General features: G+C 41.7%; 1 long non-coding RNA gene across 1 annotated transcript in view; it reads right to left on the bottom strand.

Moving 5' to 3' along the window:
* The window catches only part of LOC134549539 (uncharacterized), a 54,487-nt gene extending 36,260 nt beyond the window's left edge, over positions 1-18,227 (bottom strand). The window contains exons 1-3 of the long non-coding RNA XR_010080127.1: positions 17,858-18,227; positions 16,948-17,051; positions 7,372-7,495 (exon numbers count right to left, since the gene is read on the bottom strand). This is a non-coding gene — a long non-coding RNA (uncharacterized LOC134549539). The remainder of the gene's footprint in view (positions 1-7,371; positions 7,496-16,947; positions 17,052-17,857) is intronic.
* Positions 18,228-18,508: the final 281 nt, after the last annotated feature.

The following is an 18,508-nucleotide window of genomic DNA, read 5'->3' as shown; positions in this document are numbered from 1 at the left end:
ATTTGAGTAGTTCAGAGGAGAATTATGCTCTAAACCTTTGTTTTCTTGGACACGAGGCCCTGCTCAGTGGCTCAGTGTGGGAAGTGCCTTTATGTCCCACCGAGACCGCAGCAAACTGCTCAGCCCTCAACAGTGTCATCATCTCTTTAAGGCCTCACAAACACATGCAGACCTCACTTCTGCTCCTGATTTACTTCTGTTCTATTTCTTTCCATCCCTACACAAAAAAAACCCCAAAAAAACCAACCAAAAAATCCACAAAACCCCCTCCCCAAACCCCAACAAATAATAACAACAGCAATGAGGAGTGCTCGAAAGCAGAACATTCAGTATGTGCACTGAGAATCCTACTGTACTAATATGACTAAAAATATATCTGAAAAACCAGTAGGGCTTTTGTTCTAATAAAAGACTCCACTAATTTTTTTTTTTTAATGCCTTTTAGGGCATACAAAATAGATTCCATGGGTTACCTGCATATTTGGAAATGCTTCTTCAACTGCCAAGAATTAAATAAGGTATCAGTGCTGGGCAAAATTCTCAGGTCTGGAGAAACTCAGATCACAGATCTGAGGGATCACATAAAAAACTAGGGAACACATAAAACTCACTTCAATGGCAAAAGGAATTATTTATCCCACAAAAATACCTTCAAGATTTGACAACAAAAATAATTAAGTCGCGTAGTGGCTCAATAATCCCGGTTACCACCAGTTCCTTGCTATCCTGAGAATTCCAGAATTAAGACACTTGTAGGCCAATAAGGAAAAATAATGACTTTTCCCAGTTCAGAGGTAATTTATTTTGGCCTGCTTTTTCTGGAGAAGAGCTTCCTAACACTTCTCACATCCTCTTCCTCCTAAGGTTTCCTACCATCACACTGCTCAGCTGCAGCAGCAAATCATTATCTACTCCTTACTCTTTAGAATTTCCATCACATTTAAGTTGTTTTGAAGAAATGCTGAATGTACAGTGAAATGTGGTTGCTCACATTTGGTGGGGATTTTGTCTACACTAAGGATTTCTGCTTCCCATCTACCTCAGCAATTTCACCCATGGCTTACCAGCTAATAACTGCAGTGAAAAATGATACAGAATGAGCTGGTCTTTCCACCTGATGACCAGGTGGCAATTTGTCTAAAAACCCACACATGGGACAGAAAAGGAGATGGAGAGGGATATTCAGGTAGCATGGCCTGGCTAAAAAAAAAATATCTGGAATTTTCTTGCCCCCACAGCCCCAGGAGTGCCGTGCTCAGCTGAGACACGAGGGAATTCAAAAACAGATCTCAACAAACCCTGGCAATTCACTGGGAGACACTCCAGGGAATTTGCACACAATGTATGGCAACAGATCTTGTTTTCTTGCTAAGAGCAAAGCTTAACAACTCCTTCCCAGCATTTTGTCCCCTAAAGCACAACCGTGCATGGCTGCAGACACTGATGCAACTAATCCAAAGCAGTTTGGAAAAATGAGGGAATAAATAAAAGGATTCGTGATTTTTGACTGCTTTCTTTTAACATCTGTTTTGCAGATTCTTTTTCTTGTCAGTGCTTTTAAACTTTGTTACCTCTGAAGATGGTTTTGTATAGGTGAACTTCAATTCAGCAGGAGAGCAGAAGGGAACACTGCACTGAGGAACTGGATATTAGCAGATAGATTTCAATAATTCAGGTCATCACCATTTCATAAAAGGTGCTATTACCCTCAATATTTGGAATTTAGATCTGTTTGCTGTCATTATTGGAAGCTGGCCTCTGACCAAATACATTTTAGAAGGAATTTCTTCTTTTTTTCTCTACATAAGCAGCAAGATCAGGAGGTATAACCAAGGTCAGCCACAGGTAACACAAAGGACAGTCACCTGTTTGGAATAGCAGCATGGACACAACTCTGGTGGCCACTTTGTCTTAATAAAAATTGTATTTTAGCTGGACAACACAGCAAATTGTCTGAAAAGTAGCAAAATTTGTCTCATGTGGCATTACATCCTAATAAAACCAGTATAAATTCAGACACTCTCTGCAATCTCTGATCATCCAATGTGTTTTTTGGAACTGAAATCTATGTTATTATTCATATTCTCCTTGCACAGCAAGAAATTACTGCAGGTGCATCAGAGCACAAGGATCCAAGCACAGAAGGGACAGAAGTGTTTCAGGGACATGGTTTCAAGCAACAAATCTACCCAACAAGAATATAATGCTGAATGTTGATAGCTCTGCACTGAGTAGGTTTCTATTCATTCCTTTTCTATTAAGCAAGACTCTTTATGTTTCCAGTGAAAAGCAATTGTTACCATGGTTGTATAACACAGCCAGAGAATGCAGCTAGCCTTGCCTTTCTCCATTTACAAATTATTTGTTATGCTCAGCCTTACTCCTAGCCAAGGACAATAACACACCTTTAAGTCAACAAATAAGGGAAGTTAATCAGGGAGTGTAATGTTTATATCTACTTTGCAAGAAAAGGGAAAGCCAGGGCAGAGACACACAGCGACTCATCAGGTTTTCCAAGGAAGGCACCATGCCCCATCCCTGTCCTTTGTCCCAAATTTTGCCCAGAATCCCATCCTCTGCCCTGGCTTCCACACCAGAGGTTCAAGAAGTGAGGATGAGGGAGTTGCACTCTGAAATACAGCTCAGGTGAGGGAGGGGAGAGCTCTGTGGGCTGTTCCAGGTGATTGATGTGTTGTAAACAAAGTTTACAGAGCTCCTAACTCTGGGTAGACACACAGGTGTTAAGAGCAGGCAAACTGGGAGATCTCTTTCGTGACTCTGTCTGCATTTTCTGTCTGCATTTCTGACAAAGCTCTAATGTGTTCTCAAAGATGCAAAGTGTGGTTGTGGATTTGAGGGGGTGTATTCAGGGAAAAATCCACAGGTGAAAGAGGACTTGCTTTAAAAATCCTAAAGATATCAGAATGTTGAGATTTAACTTCTTTTTTTATAATGGAAAATCTAATCAGAAGGAAAGGAATTGAAGACAGGGACCATATCCTACTTAGCTGGTGAAAGAAGTAAAATATATTTTTTATATAGTCCCTCCTTTTTATCCAAATACAAGGGTCACACCAACAATTCTGTGCCTGAAAAATCTCTTTCATTCTCAACTCCTCAGCTTACAGTCAAATCCTAAAGCAAGACCAGGCAAGGACTGAAAGAAATCCAAACTACCTAATCTTTTTTTAAGGATCAGAATCCCTAGCTCTTTTTTTCTATTACAATGCAGATAAAGCTGTCAAAATGAGCCAAGGAAGGAATGAGAGAAGAGAACGAGGTACAATGAACATAAGGACATTCCCCTCACCACTTGGAAAACTGCCTCTGCCCTGAGAAGTTTGGATGATCCCAACAATCTCCTGCAGATCCAGGAGATTGTTGGGATCAGGCTTCATCACAACACTTCCAGAAACAGCCCCTCAAAGTGTGCATCTGCTTACAGACTGCAAAGCATGGTGGAAATCACAGCATTCATCTGGACTGAGCTGTTCAAGCCACAAGACAAACAAATTTCAGATTCCAATTGCTTCCAATTCCAATTTTGAGACATAACCCAATGTTTTCTGCTCAGATTTGAATCCCTGTGTCACATTTGCTTAGAACTCAATCACTGCCCTTCATTCTCACTAACAAGTGGATGCCTCTCAGTGTCTTCTCTGCATTTTGGTGACTAATTTATTTTGAATGTTCTCTCCAATCCGAGTATTTCATGGAAAAGTGAGTTCCTGCAAATTCCCCGTGAGAGGTCCTCAAAGTCAAACACTCTTATGTCACAGCACCATCACAGCAGCTCCTCCACTGAAAGTTTCAGTGCCATTCTGTTTGGTCCTGGAAGACAATAAACATCTTGAAATCATTCAAATTCCCCCAAAACATGCAGCTCCCAAGCAGTGTTCCCTGAAGTGTTCATGCAGAGAGCAGCTGACAGCCAGAGGCTCAGTCCATTATCTCCCCATCAAAGCCTACATTTCATCTGAGGGTAACATCCTTCAATTTTACATTCTGCTTAAAGATAAATGCTGGGCAGACACTGCTGAGAAACAAGATGAAGAAGCAGAAGGTCAAAGAGCAGAGTAAACAACAGCATCCTACACCCTGCCAACCAAACAGCAGCACAGGAACACTAAAGCAACATTCTGAGCTTATTGTCACAGCAGCTGCAAAAAGCAAAATCCTGGCCTGGTCTAAGCCAGGCTGCAGAGAGGTTTAACATGGACATCCAGCAGAACTGAAGTACAAGTGATAAAGGTGATGGTTCAGATAAGACAATGAACAATTGTTCAGAATTTCTCTGTTTACATAAGATAAACTGTGTGGATAACAGAGCAAAGTGACTCAGGGATTACCTTGCCCAGCAGGGTAAAATCTTTTCTCACATTCACTCCCCGTCCCCAGAGCATAACAGCAACTTCTTCTCTGTAAGTTTGGAGTTTTATTTGCAGCTTCAGAGATGAGGAGGATAAAGATTTCATGCCCATTTCAGAAAAGAGAACAATTGTCTTTGTATTTTTCTTTTAGGAAAAATACAAGCATCCACACACATATTGTAAATTGCATGTGAACTAAATAAAGAAACTGTTCAAATGGTTCTTGTTATGAAAGCCAAATATAACAACCCCTTTCATTATAAATTTTAAATTCTGAAAGCCTCTGTAGCTAGAAGAGCTAAAATGCATTGTAAGCCACTGAGACAACAATAAGGAAGCCACAATATTTTTGTATAAAATGCCACTCAGAAACAATTCTCCCCATCTTATATAAGTAATCTACCAGGAAACAAAAATGTCAAGAAAATGGGATTTAAGAAAAAAAAAAAAAAAAGGAAAGCTGAAAAGAAAAAAACGAAAAAACAAAACCATGGAAGTACTAATAAACAGGACACTACCAAGATGAATGAATGGATTAGCAGCAGTAATCCTAAAGACTGGGAAAAGAAATTTGGGTTTTTTTCCTCACAAACTCCTCTCCTGACATTTCACTTTCCATCAGATAAATTGATTTGCAGCATTCCCTCATTCATCTGGAGTCTGCTGAATGACCTATAGACAGAGTAATGCTCCCAAAGAGCAGACACCAAAGGAGTGGTGCTGAGCAATTTCCCACATAAATGGCTTTTCATGGCTTCCAGGTACCAGTGTCACAACCCAGGCACCTTTGAGTAATGGCCTTGAGCAATCTGAAGTGGCTGCAGCAAGGCAGGACCACAGAGACTGGATACCAGGAAAAACTCCAAGAAAATGTTACCAAAGTCTGGAACAGGCTGCCCAGGAAAGAATTTGATTCACCATTCCTGGAGGTAATTAAAAGAGGTGTAGATGTGGCATCTGGGGATGTGGTGGGCTTGACAGTAAAAGCTGGAAAATATTACCTAAAATGGTCTTTTCAGCCTGAATGATTCCATGATTCTACAAAAATAGGAAGAGCAGATTGCAAAGCCAAAGGCAAGATAAGAAATGCATCGCTCAGAGTTTTGCTAGAAGAATAACTGCAATATCATTTTTTGAGAGCAAAGGTAGCCAGCATCCCCATGGAATAAAGTGAGGGGATGAGTTGAAGAAAAACTTGATGTGGCATTTTCACCCTAAGAACAAAGGCTGGTTGTAAAGATGAGTTAATGTATCTTCCATGAATAACAAAGGGTTTATGTGCCATAAACCACTCAACATATACATATTTCTAGAATCTAGTAGCAACATGGACTGCAGCATCATGAATTGTAGATTTTAAGCTCATCTTTGGTATTTTTACAGCAAGGGACCAACAGAGGTCTGGCTAGGATCAGAGTGATCCCTTTGTACAGAACATTTCCTCACTGTCATGGCAGTTTTGCCAGTGGAAACTCATTCTGCTGCAGAGGGGTTTCTTGGCACCCCACCTGCAAGAACACTTTGGGCTCCTTCTGGAAGGGCAGATGCAGCATCTGGGAAGGCCAAAATTGCTTCTCTGTGGGGTATTTGCTGTTGTAGAGCAGCAGAGGGGGACAGAGAAGTCCTGTGTGTTTTTTCTCAGGCGTCTTTTAGGTGTGTTATGAAGGTTGCTTTGCTTGTACTCAAGTTAATTCATAAGGCAGGGATTTGTAGGAAATACAGCACAAATGGTTCTGGGCAGGTTTCTTGAAATACACACTCTTCTCTAGCACAGGTCTGAGTGCTTAATGGATTTCCATACAAGGACCAGAGAAAAATGGTGTTTAGAGGGTGTAATACTACACAGGCTTCATTGATACTGAAGCACTTCCTCATAAAGTTCAAGCACTTTTCTCAAAAGCATGCTTCTTCCTCTGGAAAATATTCCTTCCAGGGAAAAATCACCTTCAGAATAGAGTTTGATTACTCTCCTGCAGAGGCAGGTGTAACTGAGCCTCAACTATGACTTGATATCTCTCATTATGGTTGATGAATTTAATAGCAGCAGTTGCACCAGCTGCAATTCTTCTTTATAGGTAGTTTTCTATGCTTACTCTAGACAAAAATCCTCAGCCTTCAGCACAGAGATAAGATCAGAGATGCTCCTTTCTTCTTTAGCCTGAGGAAGAGGTTCCAGGCCATTGCAGCAAATTAATCCTGCACTTGCACCTCCAGTTTTAGAAGGGATTTAAAATCAAAGTGTCAGTGAGAGGCACACCCATGTGAAGGCAGAGAGAAGATATTTAAACAGAACCTGCTAGATTTTAAAGCCCTGATTAGTTCAGTAACAGGCAAGTCTAAACCTTGCATGCAGTCCTGCAGAGTTCCAGGGGAAAACAGCCCAAGTATTTTCAATCTATAGTTTAGGAGTTTAATGCTATTGGTTTCTCATCTCAAAGGCTGACTGGCAGAGGCATCACGCTGAGCTTCAGGCCTTGGTGCCTAAGTAGAAACAGCTACCAAAAGACAGACTTGAACCCTTTGTTTGAGTATAGAATCATTTCCAATAGCAGCATTCAATCTCAAAATATGTTATTAACAACTGAGCTAGGAGTGGGGGTTTTTCCATAATTAAAGTACATGATGTGTAATATCCAACTGCCTCTTAAGGAAACCATGACAGAGCCAGACTTGACTGTTGTGCACTGCTCCAGCAATCACTAAAATACCATGTATTTTAAATTTAAACATCATTCTGCTTCTAACTCCAGATTAGTTTATTTCCAGGCTGCTCTCCCACAACTGCATGCCACCTCTCAGTTGGCAATAGTTCCACAGAAAGTGGATCCCAGCTGGCAAGACCAGGACAACTCCTCAAGCTGAGGTTGAACAGTGAAGATGTGGATCCTATTAGTAAAAGTATCTGTGTTTGCAAATTTGGAAAATTTGGTCCAAAGGAAAGGAAGTGCTCTTGTGCAGATATGAAGAGTCCAAGCTCTCCTGTCTAGATAGAAGATCTTACCTGGCACTCATCAAACCCGGCAGCAGCAGTGTCCACAATGACATTGTTGGTATTTCACAGGTATTGGTTTCAATTCCTGCTTCCCCCATGCTCCTAATCTTTGCTACCCTTCTGTTTATCAACACTGTAACAAAGCAGATGAGAATATTCATTGACACTTCCCTCTGTAACACCAAAAACTTTATAGAACCAGCCCACCTTGTGGTTGCAAATAGGCTGGTGGCAACAGCTGAGTGAAGAATTTGAATTTCAGGGGTGTCAACATTACCTATGATGGTAGACAGGTAAGCCAAAAGCTACCACATTACACACTTGTCTAAATCTTCACCTTTTTTTAAACCAGAAAACAGCTACAAGCTTTCTTTTTTTTCTTTTTTTTTTTTCTTTTTTTTTTTCTTTTTTTAATCTAGCATTTCTCCCTTTCCACCCATGTCTACTTGTCCTGTTCCTGACCCTACAGTCCCCCTCATGCAGTCAGTGATCACTTTGGTGGTCTTCCCACTAAGATTTTTATCTTCTATCGGACCTGGTCTTCCCCAAAATCTATCATTTTATGGCATGGAAAAAGCAGCTAGCAGTGAGGTGCCAGCACAAAGCACTCAGCCCATGGATTTTCATAGTATCTCATATTGCCATACAAAAAAGGGAGGTTTGTTTATCCCCCAAGGGTCCTCAGGTATCAGACCACCAACACCAAAGCCAGCCAGCACACAAGCCCACAAGTATCACAGTCCCTACCAAAAAACTCAAACTATAAAAACTCAAACCAGAAAATCCTCAAACTACAGCCTGAGACAACTTTTCCATTTACAGTGTTTGACTTTAATTCATTGCCATCAACATGAGATGAAGGGAATTGCCTTATCAGGCCTTTTGTTGAAGAGCTGGCAGATTCTCCTGCCTGCTGAACAAAAGCTAAACTGTGCTTGATCTCCTCAGTAACCACAGCAAACAAATATGCTTAGAAAGGGGGGGACAATCTACTGACATGGAACCAGGTTCAGTTTGTATCCACACTGTCCACACATTTTAATGCTAACCAAGTCACAGCTGGGCAACAGCAGCCATAAATCTGTGTCCTGGTGCTGCTCAATGCCATTCTCCTGACTTCCCAACTCTCTTGGAGCTTAATATCTGTGCAGAACTTACACAGAGCACTAGAACCGATCTCTGCATCTCAGCTGGACATTTTCACCTGGTTTCCAAGCCAGCTGCCTAATCCAAACCATAACCAGGCCTTAGAGCTTCTCCTCCAGCTCCACCACTTGCCATGGAAAGCATCAGCCACATCTGACAAAACTCCTGAGACAGACTGCTGCTGCCACTGCAGATCTGAGGAGGGGTCCATCAGAGCCACATGAACATATGGACATTGTTTATTAAATGTTATATGTTCTTTTTTTTAGCCAGTGTAAAAAAAACAAGGACAACCAGCAACTGTGGTCCATCAGATCCACATGAACATATGGACATTGTTTATTAAATGTTATATGTTCTTTTTTTTAGCCAGTGTAAAAAAAACAAGGACAACCAGCAACTGTTGTCCATCAGATCCACATGAACATATGGACATTGTTTACTTAATTTTTATGTTCTATACTTTAGCCAGTGTAAAAACCAAGGACAGCCCACTGTCTAACTATCAAATGAACAGCACAGACTTGGGTGCAAAGCACTGTTTTTATGGACAGAGATTTCTTAGTTTATTTTACATGGCCTGTGAGACTGGAGACTCAACAGCTCCTGATGGAATTATTGTGAGGCAGGTTTGAGACGTTCCTCTGACTACCTAAAATACAGCAGTGCCCTCCTGAGTAGAGAAGGACATGCCAGGAAATAAACACTGAGCAGTCTGTACCCAAGGCAAGAGGCGTGCAAGCAGCATCACTTCCCTGATTCATCTGTCCCCCATTTGCTGAGGAATGCATTTTTTGCATTTCTTTTCCAGTACAGTTGCTCTGAAAAAGAGGCTGAAGTTGCAAACTGCAGCCCTTCCTGAAGGGACCTGGAATCACCCAGTCGGGGCACAATCCATGCATCCTCTTTTCAGCAGGTGCACACTTTGAGGAGTTGTTTTTAAGGCAGCAGAATCAGTTTTATAACTTTCAGCTTGTGGTACCTTCCTCTAAGTGGTGGGCTCTTACCTCCTCCTTTATTTTCACTTCTGCCATTGAAACATCTTTTCACAATTTCAAGGTCAGTAAAGAAGCCAAGTTGCACACAGAAGATGACATTTTTCAAACAACACCCACACTCACATTCAGCTAAAAGCCAAGCTGTTTCCCCAACAAAAGGGAAATAAATTGAGAAAAGGCCATGTCCCAAAGTTACCAAGCACTGTTCTAGCTGAAGCTTTTCAGCATCACAACTCCACCAGACAGTCCCAGACCAACACTGCACAGGCCACTGAGCCAAGGCTTTATGAAAACACAGCTTAGAAACACAAACTATTCCCACAGCTTCAATGAAACCAACTCCAGACTCTTGATGCACCAGTCTGATGGGTTTATTTTGTTTCCAGCTACTGGTTCAGTTTATACTCCCTTCCCAATGACTGACATTAGACTGACAGTTCAGCGAGGCAACAAAAATGAAATCACGGCTTGTTCTAAGCAAAAAGAGAAAGTAATTGGGATTTCTTTGTAGGCTTCATGGCTTAGAGAAAAGCATTTCACTGTGTCTGATTCTAATTAATAGCTCTGATGCTTCAATTAGCAGCAACATGTCAATCTGGTGATTTCGCTTGGAAATCAACATTTTGAAAGTTAACAATTGTGAAAGGAGGGCTTTAAATCCAGGTGGTTACTCTTGATCCCTCATTAGGGTAGTTGAAAGAGGGATAGGGAAGGCAGGGAAAAATAAAAATAAATAAAAAATTTTAAAAAAAATGGAATCCTGGAACAAGTTTTAAGTTTAATTTGAGCATTCTTCCAGGAAGAAAACCCAACCTAAAGGTAAGTCTGTCCTGCTTACTTGCAAATGGGCCATATCACAGCTTTATGTACCCTGGAGAATTTCTGCTGCCTTATTGTTCTGATCCTGGCTAAAATAAATGCACATCATAGTACTGATTTGACTTGTAATCTTAGAGTAAAGACAAAACTATTTCTAAATGTAGACAAGCTCTTCAGCTTTGATCACAGATTTTAGGGCAAAATGTTAAAGCTTTTAGTTGGAGCCAAGAGCACCAGTAGTAGGGTGGTAAAAAAACCCCCAAAACACAAGACAAAACTCTAATGGCATCTCAAATGGCCAAACTTTAAACACCTAACAAGCTTCCCCTCCATCTCTGAAAGTGAGAGAAGTCTCTTTTTTAACCATTTTTATTTAGAAATGAAGAAACAAAGATGAGGATGAGTAGGCAAGGGAGAGATCTCATCTCTGGCCCTCAGAGCATTCTCAGCACTCACATCCTGCCATCCTCCCTGTTGATCCCAGTGATCATGCACGATGCTATGACACAGCAGAAAGCAGGGTTTGAGAAGTGACTGTACACCACAGCTCAGCAACCCACCAACCCACGCAGCAGGAGAACAATTAGGGATTAATCAGCCAGTTAATTCTCCTGAGGAGCACAGTGACCCTCACTGCCTTGTGCCACTTCTGCATGCCTCTGGCTGCCCAGGATTCACATCCTAAATCAAAGGAGCAGGGAGTACCTCTGCTGTCCCAGAGTAACACAGAGCCTGCCACCCTGCAAGGAACACCAGGAGCTGCTGCAGCCCAGCACACACAGCCAGGGCTGTGCAAATGCAATTTAGGGCCTTAATTAAATATTCCCCTCTCTGGCCTTCCATCCAGGCTGTGCTGTGCCTGCAGTGGTGGCACTGAAGCAGTTCAGATTCTCTGATGTTCCCTCTGTAGCCAAGCTCCTTGGCTGGGGTTTGCACGTTGAATCTCACTCATGTTCCTGGCCTCTGAAACACCTTTATTTTTATAAAGGAAAAACCTTTCTTTGCCATGTCTTTCCCACGTGTGTCTAATGAATATCGCAACAGACCCATGAAAATTTTAAGAAGAGTCTCTACCTGTCTCCACAGCGACAGTCTTTGAACCAAAGCACAGACACCTACCTCTGTGACCAGTGCTCAGGTCACATTGTCAGTCCCTGTGCATCTTTGTTTGTGAAAAGGACCATAATTTATGGCAACCTTCCAGTCTGGGCTGGATCAATGCCTGACTCACCCCAAATACACAAATCCTCCTCTGCTCCAACATCCGGAGATTTTGGACAATAGACCTTAAGTCAGCAAGATGACATCCACAAAAAAAAAAGGGGAAGGTGTTGCCTGTCTTCCCCAGCTGCCAGGATGGGTTTTGGTGGCACTCCCTGCCCCCAGGCTCCTCTGGAAGGGTGAGGCACAGGACACAGATCCTGCAGAGGCTCCTGCCCTCCCCATTCCCAGCCCTGGCAGCCCCAAAACTCCACCACGGGTCACCACTGGTGGCAGGGAGAGAGGGCACTCCACCACTGGTCATCAGGAGAGAGGGCACTGTACAACAAAACACTCAGAAATATCTTGGCAAAAAGCAGAGCACCTTTTAAATGGGTCTTTCAAAATCTGGCATCAAACATAGCAAAAAGCAATCGTCATCATTACATGCAACATTATGTATAAATTCAAGAGGTAGAGAGAGAGATTTTTAGGGGATGCTTTAGTGCTTCTCAACAATTTTTTTCACCCTTGGTTTGATAAGTTATCACTGACCTTCAAAACAAATAAAAATATGCTTCTGATCCTTGTTTGAATTGATAAAATAGCTCAAAGTCTGAGTGGTTCTGGGCAAAAGAGTCAACACTTCTGTAAAAGAGAAAAACAGCCTGGGTCTGAAGTCCTGCTCCCTATCTCCTTCCTGATTCCCTAGTAAATTACTTCAAAGAATGGGAGCTTAATTTTGTTCACTCAAAGTCATGCCTCTTCCTGAAGGAATGCCTTTATTCCCATTGCCCATTTGAAAAGTCAGAATGTACTACACTCCATAAAATATGATCTCTACTTGCAGCTTAAGAAAACAGGTTCTGAAATAGATCTAAATTAGGTTTAACCATCTCTCACACGTCCCAGCCTGAAGGAGCACCCTAGCAACAATCTTTAGCATTTTGCAAACATTTGCTACTAATTATGGGTTCTTAGAACAATAATGCACAGCTCCATGCTTTACAGAAAGAGGCCAAAAGCAGCCTCAAAAGTAAGCCTTAGCCTTTAATTTAAACCAGTGCCATACAAATTCTCAAATATACATTGCAAAAGCTTCCCAAAACACTGCTCTGATTAATGGCTCACAAAAACTTGTAAAAGCTCAGCTGTCAAGCATTAAAATGTAGGCTGAGAAAAAGCTCATGTAGAGCAGCTAAACAAAAATCCTTTGAAACAGTTTTTCCCTGCACCTTGAGCAATGCAACACAACTGAGCAGCTCACAGGAGAGCTCCCAAGAGCTGTAGGGTTTGCTCTGTGCTGCCTCAAGGCTCCCACACAAGCAAACTCTGCATTGACCTGAGGGCTTGGAGAAGGCTCCCAAAATTGAGTGACAGCACTGGGATTGTGGGTGTGGAGTTTGAATAGAAGTGCGTGAAAAAGGGTGGAAAACATAGAGTGTGTTGTTTTAAATATAGATATATATTTAAAACAAGATGGAGGTTTTAGGGTGGAGGCCAGTCCTTCTTTTTCACCTTCTCCTTCATGGGTCTGGGTGGAATTTTGTAATTGGTAGAAAAGTCCACATTGCAGGCCATGGGTGGTTGGTTATTGGGTTAAAGTAAAAATAATTTAGGTATCATTTCTTAATTGGACAGTTTATCCTTAAAGACTTTGTAGAGAAAGAGATAGGAGCCATTTTTAATTTGTTAGCCAGAAGTGCTATAGAACTCATGGCTTGTGAGACTGTAATTGTAGATAAGAATTAATAACCATCTGAATCTGAACAAGAAACACCATCTCAAGTATTAAATCCTGGACCTGGCAGAAAAGAACATAAAAAGCAACACCCAACTCTGATCTCTCAGCCAGCCCTCCATGGCTCATCCATTCCCATCCCCAGGCACTCCCTGAAATCTCCCCTTGTACTGCCTGAGCTCCTTCCAGCCTTCAAGTGCTCTTGTGTTTCCCTTGACCTGAGCAGGCCACAGAAAGAAGTGGGCACAGAAGCAGCATGATCCTGGCCAGGTCCCTTTTGTTTTTATCCTCACATCATCCTGCCTCAACAAGGGGCCAGGCAGAGCTCCAGCCCATCTGCTCCAGGGGACACCACCTGGGCAAGATGTGTTCAGAGGGTTCTTCTGTCCTTAACCCTTCTGTGATTCACCCTGGCTGTGCTTAAGAAAGAATTTTACCAGGGAAAGCTCAGCCATAACCCCTGTGTAGATGTATTGATGGAAATAGCAAGAGGCTCTGGAAGATTAAACATCTGCTCAGGATGGACCTGGGTCTTAAGGCAAAATATCACCTGAGAGGGTTGCTCCTTGCTAAGAAAATAAGGGGTCAGTTTTTGTGGTTATTTTTTATTTGTTCTCTTCTCACTCTACTCAAAATTTAATTTTTAAACACTCACTATTTAACGATTTCTAGTGATTTTTAGAGAAACAAATTTGTGGCCACAGCCTCTGTGATGAACTTTCCATTTTCTTTATCAAAAGGTAAAGAGCATGTTACAAAACTGTTCTATTTGTCTTTAGTGAAAGGATTCATTATCTTAGAAACTTCAAAAGCAGAATGACAGGAGACAGTAAACACAACAGATTACTGGCATTGACTACTACATATTCCAGTGATTTAAATGATGGCAGAATTACTTTTACTCATGGAAACTGAGAATATGAGAAACATCAAGGAGGTAAAAAGAGCTTCATTGTTTGCTGAAGCTGGAGCTTCCTTGGATTTCAGCATCACAGGCTTTCTAGTTCCCTGTGTGTGGAGAAGCAGAAAGGAAAAAGAAAACAGCAGGATGGTTTTAGCATGTCCCTCCAGTGAACCAGCTACCAAGCCCTGTGAGAGTGAAGCCTGCTCATTTTCTGCAAAACTGCTCCTACAAACTACAAAACAAAACTCCCCTGAGTTTCCCTGGGTCTGATGGCTGATTTACTGCCAAATACCCATCACCTCTCACAGAATTCCCATCTGTCCATGCTGCTACAAATCCCAGCCCTTCTAACATCCAGTGGAAAGGAGGGATTAAGGCTTTTCTCTCCCACACCAAAGTATGTGTGGGACAGCACTCCCCTGGCTGCTTTACAAACTTACTGGAAGTGCCCTGTCTGTGAAAGAGGAGGAGAAATGAGGAGTTAGAGCCTCCTAGAACACAGGTTTTGATATCCCTGAAAAGAACAGCCCAGGGGCTTTTTCAATGTTTCATCAAAACACTGAACCTGCAGCTGCTTGATCATTGTCCTGCTCTGTCTTATGATTTTATTTGGAGGACTTGGGTAGCTATAGAGGTGAAGAAAAGAAAAACAAAACAAAACAAAAAAAAAGGCACCACACACACAAAATCACACTGCTGTATCTGATCTTCCCCCAGGCATAAAAAACCCAAACAATCCTTGGATCTGAGTCTTCTGGAAGTCTGGGAAAAGCTAAACTCCCAGTGCTGCAGTTCTGGACAGTCCTCACCTAAAACTTGCATTACATTGGATTCTCAGAGGTCTGGGTTATCATGAGATCACATAGATATTGAATTAAAAACTGCTGGGTTTGAAAAATTTGATAGTGATGGCATAATAATGATTTTTTTAATTATTATTATTCTTTGTGCTTCAGGGGAAAAAAATGCATTCTGACAAAAGCAGGCTTCTACCCAAAGGCATCTCAAGATTCCACTAAATTATGGGCTTCGGTTTATGAAACAGAAGTGTGTGTTTTTAAATGGCAAAAATTTTTGCTTCCACAATATGTCACAAAACCAAAATATATGTTATACAACAAAAGATCCTTGCTGAATCGTTTGGAAATGACTGGTGTGTCTAACTCCCTGAAAAATGCTGGTCATAAACTTCTTGTGTTATAACCCTTGTGACAGATAGAAACATGGCCTTTTAATGAAAATATTGATAAATTTCAGCAGTAAGTGTTCTGTGTACTATGATTTTATCATTAGACAAAGGCTGGGAGGACACAGCTGCTATAGCGTTGAACAATCCAACTAAAATTATGAAAGGGGACAAAGTTTGCCATCAGATTAATGATAAACACATCTTTTGCCCAGTGAATTATTCAGAACATACCTGGTGGTGCTAGTTTTTGAAGATACACAAGTAATTGTTTTAAATTTTGGCTTCTGAGGGGCTAAAACAGCAGCAGAGCTTCTGCTACCCAATGTGCTCAGCTGTTCATGCACATGGCAACTTGTGATTTACAAAGAACTCTCTGTGCATCTCTGCCATCCTTCATCCCCTGTGTTTGAGGAGATGGTGCTTCCAAACAGTCCTGGTCAATACTCAAGCTGTGAGGCTTCCTGTTATTTGTGGCTCTTTGCATGTCTCTTCCAGGGACTTTTCTTAATTAAGCCAGCCCCAATCCCAGCAGTCAGCACTAGCATGTGTTTTCCTGCTGTGACTCATGCCTGGCTGCTTTGCAGATGACTTTGGGACTGGAACTACAGACCATAATACTGAAGTTAACTGCAGAGCAGGCAGGTGCCATTAAAGTAGTGGGAGCATGAGTCAGTAAAGAGGGATGGGACTCTCCTGGCTGCAACGTGCCCCCAGGAGGGAATAAAAATAAACAGCTCGCAGTGGATGAGAGATAAAAGCAGGTAAAGGCACTGAATTATTTAAAGGGAAGGGTTTCCTATCTGCTTTCCTTCTTACTCTCCTAAGTTTTGAAGCTGTTCGTTCCCAGAGGTGATGGACTCCTGTTAGAGTAATGCAGAAGGTAGAGAGGAGGGGTTCTTCTGTTTGAAAAAAACTGCTCTTTTCTCTTGAGGGGCTCAGGGTGCAAATCAGGGCTCACGTGTGTTTTCTGGGTCAAGCACTGCCTTTCAGTCTCCCTCCTGCTATAGAGAAGGTGACATCTCACCCCTGGCACTAATGAATGTATTGTGTTAAGGAGGTGCACTGTATGAGAAGAGCATGAAGCTGCAGCCCCTGTTACCTGTCGCTGGGTCTGATTACCACCCACTCCCATGTCCTTTGTGCCTCCTTTTGCAAAGAGTTTCTACCTGAAGAAGGGCCAGTGGGGTCAGCAGGTGATGCTCTACAATGGGGCACGTGGCAGGTCCCGAAGATTCTAAGCATTCAAATTTCTGTTTTCTAATTATAAAACTGTTTTAATAGTTATTTTACAATTCTGGGGGAGCTCAGTGCTAAAGCAAGGCTCTCTCTGCTGGTTCTGATGTCCACACAGCATCACACTCCTAAGAACTGCATGGCATTCACGTGTGCATCAGAGTGGGGAATTAAAGCATGTTAATCCTACAGAAGAAATTCAACAGCAGCCAACAATTGAGGTAAGCAAAAAAATCTAAACAAAACTCTTGGATCTTGGTAAAAATGCACAGAGGAGCACATTTTCTCTGCTTCCTTAGGAGTGTACATGCTATTCTACATTTTCCACTGGTTTTACATTGCTGGAAACACCTACCTGGCCTGGCCAGTGGTCAAAGTGTGCAGGTAGATAAAGATCCTTGATGCTGTCAGCCCAATGCATCAAAGCTCAGACTTCTTTATTTACTGGGAGAAAGTTACCTGTAAATAAACATCTTTTGGTCACAATTTTTCACTCAGCAACATATATTTGTTCAGAGTGAGACCTTTAACAAGATTATATTTCCATGCTATTTTTCCCCTGGCATAAGAAGAGGAATATTTTTTCAACATTATTAAAATGGAAGCAAATGGCCTGGCTACAAAATTTTTCTGCAACAAAGGTTTTAGTCTTCCTAGTTGGAGCATTTTGAAACTTCTTTCACATAACAAGGACAGGACAAAAGGAAATATCTCAGTATTATTCATTTACATGAAGTTATTGTCATATTTTATTGCATGAAGTTATCTTAATGTTTTCCTTAAGTTTAAAATGTAAAAAAAAAAGAAAAGGTTTTAGGTTCAGGGTTTTTTGCCTGTTGGAAATTTAAGCTGTCTGTACTTTGAGTGATTTATAAGAAGTGATTTTGTCAGGGCATGGAGACCATGGAGGTCTGTATCCATGGATTTCCAGACTCCAGAAGCAGCCTGGGACACACCAACTCATGGACACTGGAATTTTACAACTACTTAGAGCCCTTAGTTAAAAAATAGAGTATACAAGGCTTATAAATACTTAGTTATTTTGATTTTTGGCCCCTTCACCTGTTTCCATCTTTTTGTGATACCATTTACTCTGTATTCCCCCCTGTGGAGCTCCCTAACTCATTTAAAACATGCTTTTCTTCATACATCACAAATATTTAAACTATTTGCCACATCAGATTCCTTAATAAATAATCCATCACCAGTGCTTAGAGTTACTTTGATAGGTGAACTTCAAATAAATGGCAAACATGAAAACTCACAGGTAAAATGAATCTTGTGTAGATTTCCTGCAGTTCCAGCTGCAGAGCTGGATTTGTTCTCCTGTGAGGAGCCACTCCAAACCATAAATCTGCCACATTCCCTGGTGGCTCTCAGGGGAGTAGAAGCAGTTTGCTGCCATGAGCACGAGGATTCCTTTAGCTTCAGTCCCACAACTCAGAGATGCCATCTTCAAGAAGATCTCTCCGACAACTTCTTCTGGGCTGCAGCAAGGCACAAATAAAAACTGAATACAGAAGTAAAAGGTTTACCAGTATAAGTGAGGTGAACACGCTCAAGTGATTTTTCAAAACAGCAGGACAGGCAAACACAAAAAATGACCTTTTCAATGTATCCCCTAGGGATGCCAGATTTCTCTTCTCTGCCTTTTCCTTATATGCTACAGTCAGACTGGAAGAACAAGGCAAGATGGATTGTACAAGAACATCTTGGTGTCACCTCCTCATGCCTCTTTGTCTCCAGCACGCAACAAACCCAGAGGTAACAGGACCAGGGGGAGATTAAACAGCCATCAGTCTAAGCAAAAGCACCTAAAACACAAAGGGATGATGAAACATGGGAATGTCGAGGCAGATTCAGGGTTTTGTGCTCAGGCAACAGAGCAGGGGGGCAGCAGGGGTCACGCCTCACTG

Source organism: Prinia subflava, chromosome 4, assembly GCF_021018805.1.
Source record: "Prinia subflava isolate CZ2003 ecotype Zambia chromosome 4, Cam_Psub_1.2, whole genome shotgun sequence".
NCBI classification, from domain to species: Eukaryota; Metazoa; Chordata; class Aves; order Passeriformes; family Cisticolidae; genus Prinia; species Prinia subflava.
The sequence above is the reverse complement of the archived record's forward strand: the minus strand, read 5'-3'. Positions and strand labels throughout refer to the sequence as shown.